The sequence below is a fragment of the Trachypithecus francoisi genome, unplaced genomic scaffold, assembly GCF_009764315.1.
Source record: "Trachypithecus francoisi isolate TF-2019V2 unplaced genomic scaffold, Tfra_2.0 Lachesis_group12, whole genome shotgun sequence".
Taxonomy (NCBI): Eukaryota; Metazoa; Chordata; class Mammalia; order Primates; family Cercopithecidae; genus Trachypithecus; species Trachypithecus francoisi.
The window spans coordinates 77,232,229-77,242,662 of record NW_022681457.1 but is presented as its reverse complement, the minus strand read 5'-3'; the positions used below and the strand labels follow the sequence as shown (position 1 = coordinate 77,242,662).

Genomic DNA, 10,434 nt, shown 5'->3' with positions numbered 1-10,434 from the left:
ATGACAAATACTCGAGCTTTTATCATTATACATCCTTTATCATTATACCTGCCTTTATCATTATACATCCTATGCATGTAACAAAAATCACATGTACCCCATAAATATGTACAAATATTATGTATCAATAAAAATAAAATAAAAAAGAAGAAATTACAATAGTACATATGGGTTAAAGAGCTTGAGTTCTGAAATGGGACATATATAAGTTGGAATCCGCTTCTGCTTTTTCCTGGTGGTGTGACTTTAGTGAGTCCCTTGCCCCCTTGGGTTTTAGTCTATCCATCTATATAAAGGGGGTGATAATAGCAGCCTCCTCTTGGGTTTGTTGGGGGAGTGAGGTGAGAAGGTGCTAGAAAGCACTTGGCACAGTGCTCGCTGAATGGCGGCAGGTGACCCAGCCCTGTCTGCATCATATACCATTCAAATGCAGATCTCTTCCAAAGTCACATTTCCAGCCCAGACCACTCCGCTGACAGGTGTCTCAAACATAAGACATCCTGAACTGAGCTCCTGAGCTCACCCCACTGAAAACCAGCTCCTCCCACAGCCTTCCCGCTTAGTATGTGGTGTTCCAGCCCCCCAGCAATTCACAGGAAGGATCTCATAGTTGATTTTGACTTTCTGACGCTCTCCACACTGGATCCATCAGTAGGTCCTCTTGGCTCTTTCTAAATATATCTAGACTTTATAGTAATACTTATTACCACCTCCATTGGTACAACATCCAAGTCCCTTATCTCTCATTAGCCTTATCACAATAGTGTCCTAACAGATCTCCCCAATTTTGCTATGCTCCATTCTTTCTGCTCTCACCATGATAGCCAGAGAGATTGTTTTGAAAATTTAGTCCCTTGCCTATTCAATATTCTCCGATGGGGCTGGGCACAGTGGTTCACACCTGTAATGCCAGCACTCTGAGAGGCCGAGGTTGGAGGACTGCTTGAGCTCTGGAGTTCCAGACCAGCCTGGGCAACATAGTGAGACCTCATCTCTACTAAAAACCACAGGCGGCCGGGCACAGTGGCTCACACCTGTAATCCCAGCACTTTGGGAGGCCGAGGCGGGCAGATCACAAGGTCAGGAGATGGAGACCATCCTGGCTAACTTGGTGAAACCCTGTCTCTACTAAAATACAAAAAATTAGCCAGGCATGGTGGCGGGCGCCTGTAGTCCTAGCTACTCGGGAGGCTGAGGCGGGAGAATGGCGTGAACCCGGGAGGCAGAGCTTGCAGTGAGCCGAGATCGCGCCACTGCACTCAGCCTGGGCGACAGAGCAAGAATTCGTCTCAAAAGAAAAAAAAAAAAAAAAAAAACAAAGGCATGGTGGTGCCTGCCTGTGGTTCCAGCTACTCAGTGGGCTGAGGTAGGGGGATTGCTTGAGCCTGGGAGATCAAGGCTGCAGTGAGCTATAATTATACCAGTGCACTCCAACCTGAGCAACAGAGAGAGACCCTGTCTCAAAAATAAATAAGTAAATATAAATAAAAGAATAATAAAACAAATCCTCCAATGGTATTGCATCCCGTCCAAAGTAAAAGCCAAAGTCCCTATGTGGACTACAGGCTCCATGTGGTACCTCTGCAACCCATCTCTCACTCCTCTCCTCCTCATTCCAGCCATTCCTGCTTCCTTGCTGCCCTGGACCAGTCCATGCCAGGTACACTGCAGCCTCAGGGCCCTTGCACTAGCTGTTCCCCTCCATTACACTCTTTCCCCAAACATCTGCATGGCTTGTTGCTTTATCTCCTTCAGGTCTTGACACCAGTGACCCCTCTTCTGTGAGATCCTCCTGCTTACTTCCAAAAAAGGCCCTCCCTTCATTGAAAACCCCCTAAAACACACACACACACACACACACACACACGCTCCCCATTCCCTTTCCCAGTTTCATTCTTCCCCATCCAATCCACTATTTATTTAACTTATTTTTCTTATTTATCATCTGTCTCTCCACTCAGAATATAAACTTCACCAAAGAAAATGTTTCTTTTTCATTGCTCTATTCTGGTCATTGCTTTAAGAATAGGACCTGGCATGTGTGATGTGCTCAACAAATACTGATTTTAAAAGTGACAGGCCAAGGGGCTACATTGGAGCATTCAAGCCCCCTTCAATCACACAAGCAGGTGCCTACCTGTCCTGCAACTTTCCTACAAAATCAGGACTTCAGTGTATGATGCAAACCCTTCCCAACTAGAGATGGAGCCAGGAAAGATGCAAGCTCTGGGCTGGAGGGTCAGTGAGGACACTCTTTTGTGCAGAGGCTTTGGCCTTGTGTACCATGGACCTCTGGGGCAGTGTGGTGGAGTCTATGATCCCCTTAAAAATTAATGCCTTAAAAATAAAATACATAGAATAATGAAAATCAAAGGCATTGAAATACAAGTGTCAAGATATTTTAAATTTTTATGATGTAATTGTATGTGTGCCTCCCTACTCATGGATTAAATGAAAAGATCTAGCAACAGGTCTAATACCAACCATAATTTCAAAAAGACAATGATTGGGAACAATATTTCAAGGTAATCTATCACCTGGGATGTAATTTCTGTTGGTAACGAAAGTCGCAGACGCTGTTTGCTAGTGCTGTGATTTGCTGCCTACGTTAACAATGGAAGGAAAAACTAAGTTTCAGTCATGGGGTGATGAAAATAAAGATGTAACATTTTTCCCAGTCAGGTTTATGTCCCATTGAACTTTCTCCTCGGAGTTCTTGGGTGTCCCCGGACTCACCTTGGAGATGCCCTGCTCTAGAAGAGATCTAGAGCTGATGCTGGGGAGCTAAGTCACTCACCACCCTGCGTGGCCCTGTACAAGTCACATCCCTCCCCATCTGTACAATGAATCATTACAAACTTTAATGATTCATTTGTGCTCACCCACCCTGGAGTCTGATGAGATCACTCAGTAAATATTCACTAAGCACCTCCTGTGGGTGGGCCCCACACACACTGGGCAGGATGGGACCATTAGCGACCAACCAGTGACACATTGCCTCAGGACTGAGCAGCTCATGAACAAACAAGGCGATGAGGTCAGGACTCGAACGCAGGTGACGTTGAGCAGCACCTAGACACAGCTCAGGGGCTCTGTGCGTTCAGAAATAGGAGAGGCCCCAGTTCCCGGGGGTGGAGGGAAACAGCAGCTGCAGCACCTGAGATTGAGTCTGACCCAAAACCTGCTCCTGGCGTGGGAGTCTACAGAAAGGGCATCTCAGGTGTGGCAAAGGCTCAGAGCTGGAAAGTCAGAAAGGATGTGCTGGATCCCTTGGGGAGCTCGAGGGCCTTTCAGGGAGAAGAGGATGGAGCAGTGTTGTCACTCTGGTCTTGACTCAGTGTGGTTTTTTTTTTTTTTTTTTGGATGCTCCCTGGAAAGCACAGGGATGGGCACGGGATCAGGCTTGCTTGGCTCCCCTCCCCAGTCCCTATCCACGCCCCTCAGAGGACTGGGAACCATCAAAGTGAGTGATGGAAGGCTAATCACAGCCACTTGGGTCTGAGGAGGGACCTGTTTCTCTCTCCGAGGACCCTCCAGCAAGGACAAGTGCAGGACAAAAGCCGTGCCTCCCTGCCTCATTAGCATCACACAGCCTGCCAGCCGGGCTCCCTGCCTCGCCTCCGCAGCCCAGCAACTGGACTGGACAGCCCGGCTTTGGCTGAGCCCCAACCCAGCAGATGTGGACCCTAAAGGGGCCCATGGCCAACAGCCTCCCACCTCCCCTCAAAAAAACAAGCCAGGCAACCACTGCCTGTCCTGCCTGCCCCATCCCGTGTAGGCCTCTCCTTGTATTGTGGCCAGAAGCTGCTGCAGCTGCCAAAAACCCAAAGGACGCTGGAGACACAGAGAATCCCCGAATGGCAGTGCTTAGGGTGATGGAAACGGAGATCTTAGAGATCCCAACTTTTACCTGGGACTAGGCTCACTGAGCAGAATCTTGGCATCTGAGGCTCACTGAGCAGAATCTTACAATCTGAGGGTATTGGCGCTGAGTTTACACTGCTGCTTTAGAATATGCTGTTGCCAAACAATTGAATGGCAGTCTCTTGGAATGCCAGCCTCCCAGGACCTTGAGTCTTGAGCAGGGCTAGGCAGGTAATGCGTCAGAACTGTGAGGTCCCAGGCGATCCTGGGAAAGATTGGCTGGGGACTTGGGGCTGGGAGTGCTTGTGTGGGTCTGGATCCCACCTATTCAGGGGTAATGGAGGGGGGCGTGAGAGTGATGGGGAAGCCTGATAGCCCATTGAATACAGTGGCTCCCAGGGGATTGCTGGAGAGAGGGGCGGAGTGCAGAGAGTAGGAGCCTCAGCCAGCTCGTGTGGGAACTGCCAGAGGGCAGAAGGCCCAGCCCCCTCCGAGATCCCACAGAGCCTGGGACACAGGAACACCACAGGTCCCAAGCCGCAGAGGGTTAGCTGGGAAGGGCTGAGGACCCTGGGCTCCTGTGGCTCAGCTGGCTGAGCTGTCACCAGGCATAGGGTGGGAAAGGGTTTTCCAATTTGGTCCCGTAGCTCTAGTCGGTCTTGGAAAGGCAGGGGTCTTGGGGGACTCTTGTCACGGGATGGCAAGGGTGTGGGAGTCAGGCAGGGGCAGGTGATGTTATCATCAGACCACCATCTGCATGAGTGAGACTGAGTCAGGAGACATTGTATCTCCCCTAAATCAGGGAACTCATGAAATAACGCAGAGCCAAACTACCCCTCCCCCTGCATATGGGGCCCTCCTCTGATTTCCCCTCAGAGGAGTCCTGTCCTAATGGTCTGGAACTGTGCGGTGCCTGTCTGTAGTGATCATGGCAGTATTCGTAGCTCACCTGATGTACAGTATGGGGACTGGCTCTCCAAACAGCCCAGGATGGAATCCCAGTTAAGCTTCTCTCTTAGCCACTTGACCTTGGGCAAATCGCTTCTGTGACCTCAGTATTCCTCATCTGTAAAATAGGAGTAACCGTCCCCTCTACACTGGATTCTAGGGAGGGATCAGCAGGGATCAGCAGGACAACAGAAGTGAAAGCACAGCCCTTGAACATAAACAGCACAAGGCCTAGAGCAGCTGAGGCTAAACTTTGGTGACTCACATCCTCTTTCTGAGCTTCCCAGGTCTGGGATGTGGAGGCCCCTGGCCTCCTACCAACACTTGATCTTCACAGAGGATTTGCATAAAGCATTTTTACTCTGACACATCAGAGCCTCATCTCTGCTCTTCTCTGGGTACTGGCATCATAATAGGAATGAAGTAGGAAGGTGGAATAGGTGGAGAGGTTGTGGAAGTGTGCTGGGAAAAGAAAGAGCTCACTGAGGCTTGGCTGCAGGAGGATTCCGGGCTCTCCTGGGCTCCAGGTCTTCAAGTCCTAGGACCATAGCACTGCAGTCTTGCTTTTCTCAAACATATCCTGCTGTCTGACTCTGTGGAAGCAGGAAGACAAGCTTTCCTGCCTCTCTCTAAGCAGCCTCGCTGTGCCATGCTGTGGGGGCCTGCAGCTCTCTGACACCTCAGTGGTCTCCCTGCCTTCAGTGTGGCCTTTCCACATTGATTACCCAGAGAGTCCCTAAAAAATGATCTGATGTCCTCCTACCTGCTCACAACCTTCTGTGACTTCCCATTGCTTCGCAGCATTCAAGGCCCTGAGACCTCTTCAGCCCTAACACTTTCCACCACAGGTGCCTTACCAGCTGCCCAGGCTGCAGCTTCCAAAGCACAGCCCACTCTTTCCCAAGGCTGTACCTCTGTCCTGCTGTTCCTGCTACCCTGAATGCCATTCCTCTCTTTGCACACCTGACAAATTCCTATTCATCCTTCAAGAACCAACTTCTTCTGGAAGCCTTGCATGACCTCCAGGGGAGTCAGACTCCTGCCCTGGTGGACTTCTAGGGCAGCACTCCACATGCCTGCAGCTACCTGATTGGTCTGCATTCCTAGAACTTCCCTGTTCAGCAAAGATGACAGTAAGTGTACAATGACTTAATGAATTAGAAAGGCTAAAACTGCATTGTCCAGCACGGCAACCACTAGCCACACATGGCCCTTACATTCAGAATAATTCAACTTAAAATTCATGCTGTTGGCCAGACACAGTGACTCACACCTGTAATCCCAGCACTTTGGGAGGCTGAGGCGAGCAGATCATGAGGTCAGGAGTTCGATACCAGCCTGGCCAACATGGTGAAACCCCGACTCTACTAAAAATACAAAAATTAGCTGGGTGTGGTGGCAGGCACCTGTAATCCCAGCTACTTGGGAGGCTGAGGCAGGAGAATTGCTTGAAACTGGAAGGCAGAGGTTGCAGTGAACTGACGTTGTGCCACTGCACTCCAGCCTGGGGGAAAGAGTAAAACTCTGTCTTGAAAATATAATAATAATAAAATAAATAATAAAATAAATAAATAAATAAATAAATCACTGTGTTAAATGAATAAAAATGCAATGACTTGCATTAGCTGCACTTCAAGTGCTCAAGAGCCACATGTGGTTAGTGGCTATAACATTGGACAGGACAGACACAGGACACTGCCATCATCACAGAAAGTTCTATTTGACAGTGCTGACCTAAGAGAGGTGATAGAACACCAGCAGATCTAGGTTCTAGCTCCAGCTTAGTTCCTAGTTCCTGCTTTGCCTCTTGGAAACTGTTTCCTCATCGTGCAGCCCATCCCACATGCTGTGCAAGGCCAAGCATAGACAGTACCTGATAAGGATATTCCACTGATTCTATCATCCCTCTGCTTGGATCAGACACATGTGGACTTCGGGAAGCAGATGGACAGGTGGCACCCTGCTGCCTAGAGGTGAGGGACCCATCTGCCATCCTCAGGCTCCAGCAGCTCAGAATAACCCAGGGTCCAAAGCTAACCCAGTGAATCTCCTAGGGAGGCAGGCTCTGCAGAGAGCATGGCTAGTGTGCATCTCTCCATAGGTTTGGCCTAACGATCCCAAACTCATCCCTTCTGAACCCAGAGGGAGACCCAGACAGAGCCTAGCAGAGGAGGCAGCTGCAGGGGCTGGTCCAAAGGGGAGGGGAGGAGTGGAGAGTGGAGAGTCAGAAACGCGCTATCAGCACTGCCCGTCCTCCCCACTTCCTCTCTTCGAACGGATCACATCCTGTTATTGTGTGGACAGAAAAGGCCGGGAGCTGGGGAGGGAGGCAGGGCTCGGACCAAGCAAGTGGGGAGAGGTAGGAAGAGAAAGGAGGAGCCAGAGGAACAGGACAGTGGGCAGCAGGGAGCTCCAGCAGCCCAGCCCTGAGCCAGGTGGCATGGACAGGAGGAGGGGACCCAGGAGGATTAGCATCCCTGGGGCGGCCCGCATCTGCCATTGAGAGATGCTGGGGCCCAAGACAGAAAATGGCACCCCCTCCAGGAGGCTTTCCCCAAGCCTCTTCCTCAGGCTCCTTCTATTTAGCTAATGTTCACCCCGGGTCTCTACTGCCAGAGCTGGGTCTCCCGTGGCCACCAGGCCTCTCTCACACAGCACTTGCCTCCAGGGTGGAGGGCTCTGTATCCATTCCCTTCACCCCACTTTCACCCAGCCTGTGAGCCCCTGTGGACAGGGCCAGGGTGGTCCCTTGCTGTCTCCCCAGCACTGCTCAGCAGGAATTCCTGTTGCTGTGAATGAGGAGGGTTCCTACATCTTCCTCTTCTTTCTCTCTTCTGCCATTCCCAAGCATACCCCTATCCCAATCCCATTTCCATGAACAATAATGGCTGTTTTCTACAAAACATAAGCACTTCACATACATTATTTTGAAATCCCACCCTTACAGCTCTGTAAGATGGGTGTTAATATCTTCATTTAACAGACCAAGAAACGGAACCTCAGAGAGGTAAAGTGATTTACCCAAAGTCCCACAGCTGGGACTTCAACCCAGTGGTCTGACTCCAAAGATCAGCCTCTTTCTGTTGGCCCAATTGCCCTTCCCATTCACTGCCTTCTGTGCCCCGGCCTCTCTCTTCTTGAACTGATACCGAATTGACTGCCCTGACTATCCACTGGGCTTGTCCTCAAGCCGGGCCCACTGCTTGAAGCAAGCTGTCTAGCACCCACACTGATTGCTCATAGTCTAGCAGATTGCTGGGGCAGGCTGAGCCGCTGTGTCCCTGCACAGCCCAGGCCTGTTCGCTCTAAGGACACCAACTACCTGTCGACTATTTTGTCTTCCTTTCCTGAGAGGTGGTGAGCACTGGCTCTGGACTCAGATCTGACTCCAATCCTGGGTAACCTTAGTCGAGCCGCTTCCCCTCCAGGCCTCTCATTTCCTCCTCCGCACAATGGGGAGGATGGCTTGGATGATCCACACTTACTCCCTTCCTTACTCTGGCTCACTCTGGACACCATGCCCAGCACCATGGCCTGTGTCCCCACAGGCTGGTCAGTGGTACTTTACTGGTTCACAAGGGCAGTGGGGCCAGAGGGGGAGTACTAGCTTCTAGGGAACAGTTAGCTGTTTTGCACATAGAGAAGGAGGTAGCAGGCAGGCATGAGGAGGCTGGGCTGCCGTGAGCAGACCAGATCAACGGCCTCCTAATCTTCCTATCTCCCCACCTCACCCCACCCAGGTCCAGTATGATAACCAGGCAGCTGCGGCCCAGCCCAAGAAAGCCCACACCCGTCCTCCCTCTGCCCACAGCAACAAAAGCAGTGCTGGGGTGGAGCTGTACATCCGCCCCTGACTAGCTCAGGACCATGGCTTTCGCAGAAGGCCCTGGAGCTGCATCTTTGTAGCAATGATTCTGCCTTCCACCCATCTCCACTCTTTCATTCCATGCCGGCCTCAGAACGGAGCTAGGAGATTCCATAGAGGGGAATCTTCTCATTCAGCAAATGATGAAAGCACCCTGTGCCAGGTCTATCACAGGGCACTAGAGGCGAAGAGATAGATTGCACATGGTATTCCCTCAAGGAGTTCATGTTTTAGTGGGAAAGCAGACAAGGAAAGGAAGGCCCGTGGCAGGCACCAAAGAGGCAGCTGACTCCATAGTCAGGGCAGTTTCCTGGATGTTGAGGACAAGTTAACCAAATGAAAGGAGGGCGGAAAGAGAGGATGGGTAGATTGTCCTGGGAAAAAGAAATGAAAGGTGCAAAAACCAGAAGGTCATAAAAAAATAAAAGAATGTGATCTGGAATAGAAATGATGGTACAGTCGGAGCAAAGAGAATAAAAAAGTGGTGAGGGTTGAGGCTGACCTGGTCAGTAGGGCCATTTCAGGCAAAGCCCCAGTTGCAGTCCTTTCCCCTGGAGGACGGAGGGGCCCCCAGTGCCTCAGGAACTGAGCTGTCTTGGGAGATGGGAAGCCTGGTCCTCCCCTGCCGACCACTATGGGACATGTGGCCCTGAAAAGACTCTTTTCCTCTCTGGGCCTGTCTCCTCTTCTGGAGACATGGATGCTAGCCCAGGTGGCCCCCAAGGGTCAGGGCAGCCTGGACATTCTATCACCTCATCGTTTTGCCTCGCAGGCTGCAGAGTTCACGGGCCCTTCCAGACCTCAACGTGGAATGCCTTGCCCTCTCCTGGGAAAAGTCCTTCTGGAAATGGTGTGCCTCTCTTCCCATTCTTTAGTCCAGGACAGTGAGGCTTCTGCCTCTATCCCTCCCCTTGTGTCACTGTCATCCAAGTCATCAGTGACCTCCATATTGCTAAATCCAATCAACACTTGCAGGCCTTTCTTGCTTGACCACTCAGCCGCTTTGGACTTGGCTAACCACTTCCTTCACCCTAAAGGCCCTTTTCCTCTGGAACACCACAGTCTCTAAAACAGCACACTCTCTGTTTTTCTCCTGCCTCTCTGATCACTCTTTCCCATTTCTCTCCCTCAAGCCCTTAACAACAGGTCCCTTCCTCACACTGCTCCTCCCACCTGTGAGCACAGACCAGGCCACCACCACCACTGCTGAGATCCACAGCCAGCTCACCCCAAGGCTAAATCTCACTGTCCTATCATCCCAGGCACCTCCTTGTCCTGTACCAGGGAGAAGCACACCTGGGAGCTTCCAAAAACCAAGGAGCTTCTCTGTAGGCCAGAGCATGGTCCTCAAGCACTGCCCTGCCTCTGCCCTCCTATCTGTGGTTGGAAGCGCCTTGAGGACAAGAACAGCCAAGTCAGAGCCTGGCAGGATGAACAACGTTCACCCCAAAGGAGCCACAGTTATCTGTGAGGTCCTTGAATTCACCTCCTGGCACAACTTTTATCTTAATACTAATCACGTTGTAACTTACTATAGAATCAACATATTTATTAAGATGTGTGTGTCTATGTGTTTACCGTCTCCCCTGCTAGAGGTTAAGCTCCACCAGAACAAGAACAGGGATCTTTGTTTTATTCAGTGTGGGATCCCCAGTACCTAGAGCAATACCAGGCCCACACTAGATGCTCAATAAATATTTGTTAAATGAAACAGGGTGCCAGTGGCACATGCTGTAGTCCCAACTGCTCAAGGGGCT

The 10,434-nt window shown here is 50.8% G+C and overlaps 1 long non-coding RNA gene across 1 annotated transcript; it reads right to left on the bottom strand.

Annotated features, from left to right (window-relative positions):
• Positions 1-1,437: 1,437 nt before the first annotated feature.
• Positions 1,438-8,571, bottom strand: LOC117092639. Its single transcript, XR_004440870.1, has 3 exons — positions 6,686-8,571; positions 4,814-4,930; positions 1,438-4,617 (listed from the first exon to the last, which is right to left on the bottom strand). It is a non-coding gene; the product is annotated as an uncharacterized LOC117092639 (long non-coding RNA).
• Positions 8,572-10,434: the final 1,863 nt, after the last annotated feature.